The sequence below is a fragment of the Chiloscyllium plagiosum genome, unplaced genomic scaffold (genome assembly GCF_037043375.1).
Source record: "Chiloscyllium plagiosum isolate Xiang-an unplaced genomic scaffold, Cpla_swu_hap1 HiC_scaffold_26, whole genome shotgun sequence".
Classification (NCBI taxonomy): domain Eukaryota; kingdom Metazoa; phylum Chordata; class Chondrichthyes; order Orectolobiformes; family Hemiscylliidae; genus Chiloscyllium; species Chiloscyllium plagiosum.
The window spans coordinates 22,690,397-22,705,943 of record NW_028270164.1 but is presented as its reverse complement, the minus strand read 5'-3'; the positions used below and the strand labels follow the sequence as shown (position 1 = coordinate 22,705,943).

The 15,547-nt window shown below is 42.1% G+C and overlaps 1 protein-coding gene and 1 long non-coding RNA gene across 23 annotated transcripts in view; one reads left to right on the top strand and one right to left on the bottom strand.

Moving 5' to 3' along the window:
- Positions 1-15,547, top strand: part of LOC122563182 (uncharacterized) — a 103,546-nt gene that overhangs the window by 15,174 nt on the left and 72,825 nt on the right. The gene's annotated exons all lie outside the window — the stretch shown is intronic.
- LOC148145110 (uncharacterized) overlaps positions 776-15,547 on the bottom strand; it is an 18,036-nt gene continuing 3,264 nt past the window's right edge. Inside the window, exons 2-3 of the long non-coding RNA XR_015750931.1 lie at positions 12,177-12,395; positions 776-913 (exon numbers count right to left, since the gene is read on the bottom strand). This is a non-coding gene — a long non-coding RNA (uncharacterized LOC148145110). The remainder of the gene's footprint in view (positions 914-12,176; positions 12,396-15,547) is intronic.

The following is a 15,547-nucleotide window of genomic DNA, read 5'->3' as shown; positions in this document are numbered from 1 at the left end:
ACTTTGACCAACTTATCCTTTAACTCTTCCCACTTCAACCACATAAAAGTTGTGGTCATGGATACCTGTATGGGCCCCAGCTATGTCTGGCTGTTTGTTGGATACGTGAAACATTCCTTGTTCCAGTCCTACTCTGGTCCTTCCCCAGGGCTTTCTGAGTTACATGGATGACGTCATATTACTTCCCTCTCTTGTCTAGTATTGGAAAAATGTATCAATTTGTCATCCAATTTCCATTCTGCTATCGCTTTCACCTGGTTTATCTCTGACTCCTCTCTTCCCTTCCTCAACATTTTCTGTTTTTTTAGGAATAGGCTGGCCCCTTTTATATCCATTAAAAACTAACTGACTTCCTCTGTTACCTTGACTCTCAACCTGCCTCCAGTAAGAACTTCATCACATTTTCCCAGTTTCTTGCATTTGTTCTGATGATTGAGGGAGTCCTCTGAAAGATCTAGTCGTTCTTCTTCTTCAACCGAGGATCCCCTGCCGCTGTAGTTGACAAGGCTCTCTAATCCATATCTCGCACTTCTGTCTTTCCCTTTCTGTTTCTCCATCTGTTTCTACTTTGCTTTTTTTAAAAATATATATAGAAATGAGTAAAAACTGTTAACAGTAACTTGTGGAGAGAAAGTGAAGTAGCAGATTTCAGGTCAATAAATAACCTTTGCTAAATTATGAATAATTGGAGTGTAAACGTTTTAAAAATTCTGTCGGAGGAGGAGGAGTAGAATGAAATGTTACATTAGCACTAGCAAAGTGTAAAGGGAAATCTTTGCTTGACACTTGCTTTACACAGATGCAGGTTGCCCTCTGCTCAGTTCATGTCTTCCAGCATTCTTCCTCATTCTTGTAGATAAGAGCATTCCATTTTGTATGCCTTAGGAGTTGGGAATGGAAAAGGAGATGTTGTCTGGAAAATCCAAGAAGAATGGAATAGCAGAGTTATTTTTTTTTGTTGAAAGGTGAGAAACTAGAAAAGATTGAGAAGAACTTACAATTGGATCATATCTTGCATGTACAACAATAGAGGGTAAAAAATACCAATGATATGTTCATATTTAATAGAGAATGGTATAACAGTAAGAAAGTCTTGCAATATGGCAAGACTTTGGTACCTTTAATACTGTGTGCAATATTAATCTCCCTACCAAAGGGAGGAATTTTTTTATGTTCATTTGTGAGATTTTGTGTCGCTGGCTAGGCCAACATTTATTGCCTGTCCCTAGTTGCACTTGAGCAGATAGTGGAGAGCTGCCTTCTTGAACTGCTGTAGTGCCCCTGCTGTGAGTTGACTCACTATGCCATTAGGGAGAGAATTCCAGGATTTTGACCCAGCAACAGTGAAGGAATGTTGATTTATTTTCGATATCAGGATGGTAAGTGGCTTGGAGGCGAACTTGCAGCTGGTGGTGTTCCCATGTATCTGATGCCCTTTACCTTCTAGATGGAAGTGGTTATGGGTTTGGAAGGTGCTGTCTGAGGATCTTTGGTGAATGTCTGCAGTGCATCTTGTAGATAGCAGCAGTTTATACTGAGCATTGGTGGTGGATGCTTGTGGATGTGGTGCCAATCACGTAGGCTGCTTTGTCCCAGATGGTGTCAAACGTCGAGTGTTGTTGGAGCTGCACCTGTCCAGGCAGGTGGGGAGTATTCCATCACACTCCTGACTTGTGCCTTGTAGATGGTGGAGTCAGCTGGTGAATTACTTGCTGCAGTACTCCTAGCTTCTGAACGGCTGTTGTAGCCACTGTACTTGAGGTGAGTCCAGTTGAGTTTCTGGTCAATGGTAACTCCCAGGATGTTGTGGGGAATTCAGTAATGGTAACACCAGTGAATGTCAAAGAGTGGTGGTTTGATTGTCTGTCTCTTATTGGTGATGGTCATTGTGTGGCGCAAATGGACTGCTTCAGTATATGAAGAGTCGTGACTGGTGCTGAATATTGTGCAGATATCAGCTAACATCCCCACTGCTGACCCTTATGGAGGAATGATCATTGATTAACTAGCTGAAGATGGTTCAGCCTCGGATGCTACCCTGAAAAGCTCCTGCAGACATATCTTGGAGCTGAGATGACTGACCTCCAACAACCACGCCCATCTTCTTCTGTGTCAGGTAGACTGACTTCAACCACTAGAGAGTTTTCCCCCTGATACCCACTGATTTCAGTTTTTGTTAAAAAGGATATAGCAATTGATTCCTGAAATGAGGGCAGTCATGCAATAGGCATGTGATCCAACATTTATTGTTCCTCCTTGTTGGCTTGGAGGAGGTGGTGGTGATCTTCCTCCTTGACTACAGTCCATTTGCTATAGATGTCCCTCTTGGCATCGTGTAGCAAAGTTCCAGGACTTTGAACCAGCAATACTGAAGGAATAGTGGTATATTTTCACATTGTGATGGTGACTGGCTTGGAGGGTGCTTGCAGGTGGTGGTGTTCTCGTGTATCTGCTGCTGTTGCCTTCTGAGATGGAATTGGACCTGTGTTTGGAAGATGCTGCCTAACCAGCTTCAGTGAATTTCTGCAATGCACCTTGTAGATACTGCTGCCAATGAGCATCAGTGGTGGAGGGATTGGATGATTGTGAATGTGGTGCCAATTAAGTGGACTGCTTTGTCCTGGATAGTGTCAAGCTTCTTGAGCATTGTTGGAGCTGCATTCATCCAGGCATGTGGGGAGTACAGGGGTGTATTCTGTCGTACTCCTGACTTGTGCCTTGTAGACGGTGGACAGGCTTTTGAGGAGTGAAGAGGTGAGTTACTTGCCACAATATTCCTAGGTTCTGACCTGCCCTTAGAGCGTGTGTTTGTGTGTGTGTGTCGAGTCCAGTGCTTTTCTGCCCATTGGTAAACTCCAGGATGCTGATAATGAAGAATTTGGTGATGGTAATGCTGTTGAATGTCAAGAGGCAATGGTTAGTTTGTCTTTTATTGGAGAAAACTGTTGCCTGACATTTGTGATAAAATGTTTCTTGCTGCTTTTCAGCCTAACTGTGAATATTGTCCAGGAGTTATTCCATTTGAATGTAATATCTGAGGAGACGCAAATTGTGCTGCACCTTATGCAGTCATTGGTGAACATCTGCCCTTCTGACCTTTTTATGAAGGAAAGATCATTGATGAAACAGCTAAAGATGGTTGGGTGTGGGACAGTACCTGGAGGAACTACTGCAGAGATCTCCCTTCGAGATGACTGACCCCCGCTCCCAAAAAAAACAATCACGACCATCTTCCTATGTGTTAGGTATGGCTCTCCAATCAGCAGACAGTTTTCCCTGATTCCTTTTGACTCCAATTTTGTCAAGACCTCTTGATGCCACACACAGTCACATGTGGCCTTGAAGTTAAAGGCTGTCACTCTTACCTCACCGTGAACGTTCAGCTCTTTAATTCATACAGGAACCAATGCTGTAATGAGGTCAAGAGTTGAGTTGCCTTTTGCAGAACATGAACGGGGCATCATTGGACTATTTTCCAGTGTTTGGTAGATGCCAGTTTTGCAGCTGTTTTGGAACATCTTGGCTACAGGTCTGGCAAATTCTAGAGCACAAGTCTTCAGTACTCCGACAGGAATGTTGTCAGTTCGCATAGCCTTAGAGTATCCAGTGTGTCCAACTATTTCTTGACATCATGTGGAGTGAATGGGACTGTCCCCTGCCCCACAACACACCTGCTGCTACCAAACTCACCCCGTCCCTTCCAGAACCTATAGACACCTTCCCAGTGCTTATAAGCAACACAATAAGTACTTCATTTGCACATCCTCCAAGTCCAGCTCTGCCAATGCTCCCATTTACTTCTGAGCTAGAATCCAAACCAGGCAGAACCATGACTTGCCAACACATGTAGTCCTCCCAGTATATTTGTAACAGGAATTTGTTTTATTGTCATCAGAATTTGTAATTTCCACATGCCGATAATCCTGCAGCTTGTCCCCCATCATTATTTAAAACACAGTCTTGTGTCAGTGTTTAACAATTTTTAGTGTGCAGTCCTCACTGGAAAACATTATTTCCTCTGAATTACTGGGAGTAAACTCATGGGAAATCTGCAGATATGAAATGTTTCAACCAGTGTCCTTTTATTTGAATACGTTTTTGTTGAAGCTCAGTGCTTAAAATGTTTCACCCTTGTGTTCCTCCTAAGGTTGCCAAGCATTTAGTGAATACAGATACCAACCTGCTTTCTAATGTTCTTTTGACACTTAAATCCCTTTTGTGCTGTGCTGTAGGTGGTGGAAGTAAATGACAGTGCAATGTTTATCTGGATTCACATTTTAGATGTTGTTTTCTACAATCATAGGTTTATTTTGGACCCTGTTTGTAGACTGTATAATTGATATCAATTTCGGAATTCTGTTTGAAGATTTCAATCTCAACAACTAAGAAGTTTGCAAACATTAAATTTGTTTTGTATTGAATTATTATAATTTAAGTAAAATCTAATTTGAAGAGAAGTATTTTTTAAGAAAACAGAAATGGCTTGTTTTTTTTTTTCTCCATTTTCATTGAGACTGTGATTGGAAGCGTGAAAGTGCTTTAAAAACATGTTGCTGCTCGAATGCATGTTAATTCCCTAGCTCCATCCCACTACAAGTCATTTTTGCTGAGGTGAGATGGTGACGACTGCAGGGCTAATCGCCTGTACTTGGTTGTGCCAATCCAGTTTGCTAATATGGTCACTTAAGAACAATTAAAGGGGATCAACTGAGGATATCCAAGTGCAGAAAGGAAAATCTGTAGTATTTAGACATGAAAATGTTGGTTGTACTGGACATACATGGTGAGGTATACAAGATGACTTGAGCCAGTATGCTATCATCTTTACCAGTTTTACTGGTTTTCCTTGCAAATGTCTGCAGGTGGCCAATTTACTACTTGGTTGCAGCAGATGGGGGACAGTGTTGAATGCAGACCTGGAGGCCGCCATGGTCTGTCTGCAATTTTTAATAATTCAGAGGTTGGAGGGAGCGAGCAACTGCATCTCCAAAGGATCTCTGTCCTTCTCTACACAGACACAATTATAATTCCTGAGTTTATTGCTGCTTTAAAACTGCGGTTTTGTTACAAAGCCAAATCTTCAGGGATGCAATGTGAAAATTGCAGCTTAAATGCATAGTCCTGACTGAACCTGACTCCGGATTGAAATGGAGGGGGATTTTAAAGAAATAATCTTTCCCTAATAAGCACAACATTTGATCAGATTTTTAACTCCAGCCTAGCAGAAGGTGAAGCTGAGAGTGTGTGTTTCTCCTTCCCTCCTTATGTATAGATGCAGAAATGCTGATCACAGGAGCTTGTCAGATGAAGGAAAAAAAGCCTGCAGTTCTCAAAGCAACAAAAATGCTGCATCTAATGAAATTTGCAAAAGTGCTCGCTGTCCTTGAATATGTAAATTTCAAATAATAGGGAGTCTCTTAAAATTTCAAAAATGACCATGAACGAAGAAAGATTCTGTTCCTTCCATAAACATGAAACATAAAACATTTTTACATTCAGCAACCCATATTATGAACGTATGGATTAAGAGCAGGCCCTTGAATATAAGCCATTTGTTCTCTTTTGTTAGCTCTATCAATCAGTAAGAGCATGACTAATCAGACTGTGACTTCAAGTTTACTTCCCTTTCTGTCCTAGGTAGTCTTCTTAATAAGACACTGACTCTATAAAATTTATCTAGTCATACTGCATGGAAACCGACTCTTTCAAAGTTTGTGAGAAGATTTGTAGCTCGGGTGCTCGTTGTTGTGGTTCTGTTCGCCGAGCTGGAAGTTTTTGTTGCAAACGTTTCGTCCCCTGTCTAGGTGACATCCTCAGTGCTTGGGAGCCTCCTGTGAAGCGCTTCTGTGGTGTTTCCTCCGGCATTTATAGTGGCCTGTCCCTGCCGCTTCCGGTTGTCAGTTTCAGCTGTCCGCTGTAGTGGCCGGTATATTGGGTCCAGGTTGATGGAGTTTGTGGATGAGTGCCATGCTTCTAGGAATTCCCTGACTGTTCTTTGTTTCGCTTGCCCTATAATGGTAGTGTTGTCCCAGTCAAATTCATGTTGCTAGTTGTCTGCGTGTGTGGCTACTAGGGATAGCTGGTCGTGTCGTTTCATGGCTAGTTGATGTTCGTGGATGCGGATCGTTAGCTGTCTTCCTGTTTGTCCTATATAGTGTTTTGTGAGTCCTTGCATGGGATTTTGTACACTACATTAGTTTTGCTCATGCTGGGTATCGGGTCCTTCGTTCTGGTGAGTTGTTGTCTGAGAGTGGCTGTTGTTTGTGTGTTGTTATAAGTCCTAGGGGTCGCAGTAGTCTGACTGTCATTTCAGAGATGTTCTTGATGTATGGTAGTGTGGCTAGTCCTTTGGGTTGCGGCATGTCCTCGTTCTGTTGTCTTTCCCTTAGGCATCTGTTGATGAAATTGCGAGGATATCCGTTTTTGGCGAATACCTTGTATAGGTGTTCCTCTTCCTCTTTTTGCAGTTCTGGTGTGCTGCAGTGTGTTGTGGCCCTTTTGAATAGTGTCTTGATGCAACTTCGTTTGTGTGTATTGGGATGGTTGCTTTCATAGTTCAGGACTTGGTCTGTGTGTGTGGCGTTCCTGTGTACCTTAGTGGTGAATTCTCCGTTTAGTGTTCTCTGTACCCTCTCGTCTAGGAATGGGAATTGGTTGTCCTTTTCTTCCTCTCTCGTGAATCGGATTCCTGTGAGTGTGGAGTTGATGATCCGATGTGTTTTCTCTATAACCAACTCTTTAGTCCAACTCATCTACACCAACCAGACATCCCAATCTGACCTGGTCCTATTTACCAGCATTTGGCCCATGTCCCTCTAAGCCATTCCTAATCATAAGACCATCCAGGCACCTTTTTTAAATGTTGTAACTGTACTAGTCTCCACCAATACTACAGGCAGCTCATCCCATACATGCATTATCCTCTGCATGAAAAAGTTACCCCTCAGGTCCCTTTTTAAATCTGTCTCCTTTTTCCCCTTAAACCTATGTCCTCTAGTTTTGGTCTCCTCCTCTAGGAAAAAGACCATGTCCCCTCATTGTTGCATAAACCTCTATAAGGTCACCCCTCAGTCTCTAGTGTCCCAGCCTATTTAGCCTCTCACTATATATCAGGCCCTCCAGACCTGGCAACATCCTTGTAAATCTTCTCTGCACCCATTCAAGTTTAGCTATGTCCTTCCTATAAAAAGGTGACCAGAATAATATGCAGTATTCTAAAAGCCTCATCGATGTCCTATACAGCTGCAACGTGATAGCCCAACTTCTATACTCTGTTATGACCAATGAAGGCAAGTGTTTCAAATGCCTTCACCACCCTGTCTGTGTGCAACTTCACTTTCAAGGAGCTATGCACCTGCACTCCAAGTCCTTTGTTCAGCAACACTCACCTGGGTCCTACCATTAACCGTATGAGTCCTGCCCTGGTTTGCTTTACCAAAATGCAACTTTTGTTTAAATTAAACTCCATCTGCCACTTTTTCCATCCATAGTGCCTCTGGTAAAGATCCTCTTGTTCTCTGTGATATCCTTCTTCATGAATTTTGTATCATCTGCAAACTTAGTACCTGTGCCTTTAAAATGTTTAATGACCCTCTCCCTCTTCCAATTCCTGGGGATAGATGTGTGAATAAACTCATGACCATCAGAAATCCTTTACTAACTGTCTTCTGATGCTACTCTTTCCAACAAATGGAAATGCCTTTTCTGTACCGAGATTGTCATGTTTCCACAGGACTGTTCCATGTTGCAACAGGGTGATCTTCTAACTTTTGAACAAGGAATGTGTGAGGTTGTGGAATGATCTAAATTTTACATTCAAAGTGATAAATGATGGTCTCAATAAGTATTAGCAATTGCTGGCTGCAAAACGCGCTAGGTAAAATGTTCTTATTTTGGTGGTTTATCAAGGGAGATCCATTTGTGTTTGTTCTACCGTGGCTCCGTGACTTTTTTTTATATTCGAGATAGTCATCTGCTCTGTACTTTATTAATTATGCATTTGGGCTTTTGGATGCGCTTGCCACTGCTGCTGTGATGTTTGAAGCCTGGCTCCAAACAATGTCAGATGTTGCAAACCAGGAATGACCCCTCACTTTGTGGTACCTGAGCCTTAACCTTTGGGAACTGGCCCAGAGGAAAGGAAAACTTGCTCCCCACTTCAGGAAGGAATGTAGAGACCTTGAGCAGGCTGGTGGGAGGAAGGCTATCCTTTTCCAACTGACCACTATCGGAGGCCACACCATCAAATACATTCAGCCTGGGTCATTGCTACACTCTGAGTGGATCAGGGTGCATAGCAATGTATAATGAAAGAAAGTGTTTTTTACACTGAGTGGATATGTATTTAATCTTCTCTCTGTTACCTCGCACTTTCAGGACCATCACTCACTCAAATTCTGCCACTGAACATACATCACAACAAGAATCATGGACTTCAACTGCCTTTGCTTGCATCATGTCCACTCAATGGCTCTCGTCTACTTCATGCTCCCTAATAACTAAATTTTTCTGCCCTCTGCACTTCCTACTCACACCCACTGGGAACACTTCACTCTCTTTGCCCTGTTTGTGCATCACCACCACCTGCTGTTCCATCCATTTCCAATATAGTTAATCCTTCTGTCGCATTACAGAAAACATTGACCCACTCCACAAATGATGGCTCTGCAACAATCTGACATATCTTGGTCTGCAGGACTAACCAAAGCCCAACACGCTAACTGCAAAGACCCATGTCTGGATTCTTGTGGCACTAAGTGCCTGGCTGATGGTGGTACCTCATGATCATAGTGCCCCTTTACCTCATTAAGGACTGCCTCCTTTAACTTTCACACAGGCCATTTGCTTGAAGCACGTGCAACATGTTTGCTGTGTAAGTTGCTGACATTGCACAGTGCTACTCTGTAACATGGCCAGCCATTAGCCATTCTGTGATTGCCACCTTGACAAGCTGCTTGTCTCTTCCTGTACAATTCCAGCCATAGAGTTAGTGCCGAAGTTGGTGAGTGTGTACTAAGAATATAATGTGAAGTAAACACACGCTGACACAATGTGTGAGAGAGTGCTAAGAGCTATCAGATGCGTCCTGTGTATGTGCATGAGATGAATGTGTGTCCTGTCTGCGAAGTGATTTGAGATGTTACCCCACGTTTGTGCCACATAAATACCAGGCAATGTCCATCGCCAACAAGAGGTAATCTAACCATTGCTCCATGATTCCAATGGCATTACCATCACTGGATCCCCTGCTCTCAATATCTTGGGAGTTATCATTGACTAGATGACACATTTCTGATGAAGGGCTTATGCTCGAAACGCCGATTCTCCTGCTTCTCAGATGCTGTCTGACCTGCTGTATTTTTCTAGTGGCACACTTTTTGACTCTAATCTCCAACATCCACCGTTCTAACTTTCTCCTTGAAGTTTTAATAGTTATGTAACCTTATGATAATAGACCTCAAAAGGGAATGTGATGAATACTCGTGTCTCTATATACACTTAGGGGGGAGGGGGAAAAAATCTAATGTGGATATTGTGCTGATCAATTTGGTGATAGTAGAGTAAATTTTGCTTCTGTATTCACCTGTCAACTTATCATTTGTAAATTCCAACGTTCATATTTCTGATGAATCCAACTGCACAAACGTCTAAGCTGCAGTAAACATTCACTTGTCACTAAAATTACTGCCATAAATAAAACTGTATAATTGCAGCACAGGAAATATCCATTATAAAGGTAGATTGGAGAGTTGATTTTAAGGAGAGAAAATTAAACCTTTAAAGTGTGGACTAAATTGTATCTACGTTGCCAGCTTTAATTAATCCTTCTCCTCTAACCTGTTTTCATTGAAGACTACATTTAGATCTTCCTTTTCTGTACTGCCTTGAAAGATCAGGAAACCAGAAAAGCATAAAAATGCAAATAGAGTTTCTGTTTGGACATTCTGTACACCCTGGCTGAGTTTGGTTGTGTCCACGTGTAACATTAGTCGTTTGGTAGATTATCACTATTTCATTGATGGCAGACATTCTCGTGGCATTCCCAGTGTTAAGCTTGTCTGGATTTGCTCAGAGACGTTTTGATTTAAGTCGAGTATGTGCAGCACACTAAAGGATTTCCAGTGATAACTGAAATGCTGACCAAGTGGAAAATAGTGTGCTCGAATGATGCCCCATTTGCTGCGTCCACTAATGGTGCACAGTGTATACTATCCATATGAGACGTAGAAGCAGAAATAGGCCATTTGGTCCATCAAATCTGTTCCATCGTTGAATGAGATTATGGCTGATCTGATGCCCTCAACTCAGTTTTGTGCCTTTTGTCCATATCCCTTGATTTCCTCCACTAATTCACAGCTGAGAGGCAGATTTTTAACACTACTTAATGACCCAGCCTCTTTACAGCAGAACTCCACAGCTTCATCATCATTTAAAGAACAAATTCCTCCTCCTCAATGTTCTAATTGGGCAACTCTTTATTCTAAGATTATGCCGTCTAGTCCGAGAGCATCCCTGTAAGGGAAACCACTCCACTACATCTACTGTGTCAAAACCCCATTAAAGCCAGAGTCATAAAGCATTGAAGCAGGCCCTTTGTCCCACCATGTCTATGCAAACTCAGCTAGTCCAATTGACCGCACTTGGTCCATGGCCTGCTATGCCTTGGCCTTTTAAGTGCTTATCCAGCTGCTTCTTTAATGTTGCAAGAATACCTGCCTTCACCCCACCCTCAGGCAGTGCATTTCCATATTTCACCCTTTTGGTGCGGAAAGAAAATATTTCCTAAATCCCCTCTAAGCCACTTAGTCTTCACCTTGAACATATGCTGTCTGATCCTAATTACATGTGCATGGGGAAAAGATTCTCACTATCTACTCTATCATAATATTGTCTACCTCCATCTATCCCTCAGCTTTCTTTGCTCTGAGGAAAACAAACCCAGCCAAACCAGTCTCTTTTAACTGAGATTTTCCATCCCTGGCAATATCTTCGTTCATCTCTTCTGCACCCTCCATAGTGTAATCACATCCTTCTAATAGTGTGGTGACCAGAAATGCACGCAGTATTCCATCTATGGCATAGTAGTGCTTTAAAAAGTTGCAGCAATACTTCCCTGCACTGATATTTTGTGCTCTAGGTAATGAAGGCACATATCCCATATGCTTCCTTCACCACCCTATCTTCCTGTGCTGACACGTTCAGGGATCTGTGGTCTTGTTTACCAAGATCCCTTTGTTCCTTTAGTACTTACTAGGAGCCTACCATTCATGTATAAATCTTTCCCAAAATGCATTGCCTCAGATTTATTAGGATTACATTCCATCTGCCATTGCTGTGCCCAATTTATCAGCTGACCAATATCGGAATGTAACCTGAGACCATCCTTATCTCTACCAACGACACCACCAGTTTTCATACCATCTGCAGACTTACTAATTATACCTTCTACATTCACATCCAAGTCATTAATGTACGTGACAAACAGTAAGGGTTACAGCACCAATCCCTGTGGTACACTACTGGTCACAGGTTCCAATCACGAACAACTTTCCATCAACACACTCTGCTTCACATTTGTACTCTAATTTTTGATTCCATGGGCTCTTGTCTTTTGGACTAGATTTCCATGTGGGACTTTATCAAAGGCCTTCCTGAAGTCCATATAAACTGCATTAACTGCGCTACCCTTATCAATATATTTAGTCCCCTTTTTCAAAATAAGGTTCCTTTTAAATTAGACAGGATCTCCTTCTGTGTTGACAATTCCGGATCAATCCGTGTTTATTCCAAGTGTTAATTAATCCTATCCCTTAGAATTGTTTTTCAATAATTTTCCTACCACTGACATTAGCAACCAGTCTGTAATTATCTGGCCTATCCTTACTGCCCTTGAACAAAGGAACTGCATTAGCTATCCTCCAGTCATCTGGCACTTCAGCTGTGGCCACCAAAGTATTAAAATTTCTGCCAGAGCTCCACCTTACTTCCCATAGCAACATGGGATACATCTGATCAGGCCCTGGGGATATATGGACTTTTATATCCATGAGTACAGCCTCCTCCTTACTAATCTTAACATGCTGTAGGATCCCTCTTTCTGAAGTAGTCAGTGAGGATAATGCCTTTGTCTTTCTCTTTTGTGAGTACAGATGAAAAATATTCATTTAAGATCTCACCCATGTCCTCTGGCTCCACAGATGGATTACTCCTTTTGGCTCTAGGTCGCATTCTTTTCCTGGTAATCCTCTTGGTTTTAACAAACTCCAAAGCTTTTTATAAGTATTTCTTCAATTCTATCTGCAAAAGATATTTTGTAGCTCCTCTTTGCTCTCTTTTTTTTTTAAGCAGCACACTCTATACTTCTGAAAGGCCTCTTCTGTTTTTAATTCTGTATACTTAAACAAAAAGGGAGCATATGTTATCAATCTCTTGATATCCCTTGACATGACGCATGACAATAAATTCAGTTCAATTCAACTCGAGACATCCAGGGTTCCCTAAACTTGTTGCTTTTGCCCTTCACTCTTGGAGAAGCACAATGGCCCTGAACGTTGCCTGCACTACTTTTAAAAGACTTTCACTTTTCAAATGTAGACTTAGCTGCTCCCAGTCTATTTTTTCCATATCCTGTCTAATGATATTGAAATTGGCCTTTCTCTGTTTAGATACTTAATTTCTTCACTATCCTTATCCTTTCCGTAATGTTTTTGAAATATGGTTATGCTAACTATTCCAAAACACTCACCTACTCACACCTCAGTCACCTGACCAGCCTAATTACCTAGGAATAGGTTTAGCACCGCTCCATCTCTGAACAGGACTATCTACTTACTGGGTGAAAGTGAGTCCATGAAAAAGCTCTCCTAATGCACTTTAAAAATTCCACCTAATCCTTTCACACTTGAGTGATCCCACTTGATGTTCGCAAAGTTGAAATCCACTACAATTATAACTGTGTTATCTCACACTTTTGTGATTTTCTTAGATTTGTTCCTCAATCGCTCACTGATTATTGAGAGACCTAAAATCCCAGCAGATTGATCATCCCTTTCGCTATTTCTAAGCTCTATCCCGATGGCCTCTTTTGAAGAACCTTCTGAGATATCCTCCCTTATGACTTGCTGTGATGGTTTCCTTTATCAGTGATGTAATGACCCACCTCTCTCAGATTCCTCTTCTTTCCCCCTACTCTGGCTGAAATTTCTATACCCTGGAATGTTGAGCTGCCAGTCCTGCCCTTCCTTCAGTATATCTCAGTGATTGCAACAATATCATACTTTCACATGCTGATCAAAACTGTAAGTTCATCCACCTTCATGCATTAAATCAAAAATCTAAAGTCCTCCCTCCTACACCGCTCCTTCAGCCATACATTCATCTAACCTATCTCCTTTTTCCTATACTTGGCAAATGGTACTGGAAGTGATCCAGAGATTATAACCTTAGTAGTTTCCTCTTTAACCTACTATCTAACTCTCTAAGCTCCTGTTGCAGGACTTTTTTTTTAAACCCTTGTCATTGGCACTGACATATATCATAAATGTTGGCTGTTTTCCCTCCCCTTCAGAACACCTTGCAGCTCCTCTGAGACATCCCTGACCCTGACATCTGAGAGGCACCATTCCATTTGAGAGTCTCATTTGAACCCACAGAACTACTTGTGAGTTGCCATTACAGTTGAGTCCCCAGTTACCAAAGCGCTCCTGGTCTTGTTCCTCCCTTGGCTGTTCAGCAGAGCCAACTGTGATACTAGAAACTTGGCTGTTGCTTCTTAACCCTGAGATGGGGATGGCTGCAGGGGACTCCTGCACTACCTGCTCCCACTTACTGGTCTTCCTGGCGGTCACCCAATGCGTTTCTGCCTATGTAGCCCTTGTTATATGATGAGCTCACTGAACATGCTACCCATGATGTCTTCAGCATCATGGATGCTGCATAGTTTGTCCATCTGCATTTCCAGCTGCTCCATGCAGTGAATCAGGAGCTGCAGCTCTACACTTTCTGCATATATGGCCATATGGGATTTCACCATCCTGATTGATGTCATGTTGCAGGAGGAGCATTCCATGGGGCTGGGTTCTCTGCCATTGTGATCCTTACCAACCACAAACAATAGATTAGGAACAACTTACTCCACCTTGCCTACTACTCACCAAATCAGATCTTGCTCTCGCTTTCTCTCCCACGTATGTTCTCACTTCCTCGGGCTGTTCCTGACAAACTACAAAGCTTACAAATAAGGACTTTACCCTCTGTCTCTTTCCTGATACTACTATCTCAGTCCCTAAAGCTGGTTCCTATCTTGTGTGTTTCGATAAGTATTCCTCTGATTCTTCTAAGTTCCATTGGACTCTCAACTTACTGAACCTTCTCCAGACTGCATCCAATGCCAGTTTATCTTTCAGTGCGGAAAGGAATCAAAACATTATGACATGTTGCATGATGCATTGTAGCAATTCGCCGCAGTTGTTTTGATCTTACCTCCCTAAAAGCATTACTTCCACTGTCTGCTAGAGGACAGTAGGTACAACAACATTATCATCATCTCCAGGCCTCCTATTTGTGTGTATTGCTTTAATGTTATTTGGTCAAAATTCTAGAGCACCTTCCCCAACAGGCCTGCTGGAATTAAACATGGTGGCACACCACCATCTTCTTGAGAACGATGTAGCAAATACTGGCCTGACTTTGTCTGTGGCGCCCACATCTTGGGAACGAACAAAGGGATGTAACAATGGCCATGTCATGGGGAAATATTTGGAATAACATTTTGAATTTACGTACATAATTTAACTTTCTGATTTTTGGAACAGATTTGTCAATGTTTGTTATTTTGAGGAAAAAAATGACAGCATACTGATTACACATCTGTTGTAGCTTTAATTGCTACATTCTGTCGACTTCAAAAAATGTATGAAGCAGAGAGATGAAATGAGCTCTATTATCCATTGGATTTTGTTGATAATACATAGAACATTTTGTTCTAAGACAGACTGACAGAAACCAAGACTGATGTGCAGGCACAATTGCGGGAAAAAAACAGATTGTTGTTTTCAGAGATCCCTTTAGTAAGCCTCTGCTCAATTCTGGCAGAGATTGAATTTATGTTTACCCTGCTGGATAGACTTTTGATAACCTTTCACCTCTTGCTTATCAGCGACAGATGGGAATGTGCATATGAGGTCAGAATGAGGTTTGCTGTGATTTTATTTACGTGATTGAGCAGGATGGAGAGGCTGAATGGCCTATTCGTCCTTGTTTGTATGTGCCTCAACACTTGGCTTGTTACTGACACACACGCACACAATCTACTTGTAAACCAAACCTTGCATTGCACCCACGGTGATGCTTTCAGACTCCAGGTGTTTGCCTTGATTCTGCCAACACCAGGACTATTTCTCAGTGCTATCAAAAGTCTAAGATTATTCTACTCCACCTCCCAACACACACACACACACACACACACACACACACACACACACACACACACACACAAACTCCCTTCCTCTCTCTCTCTCTCTCTCACTCTCTCTCTCACACTCTCTCT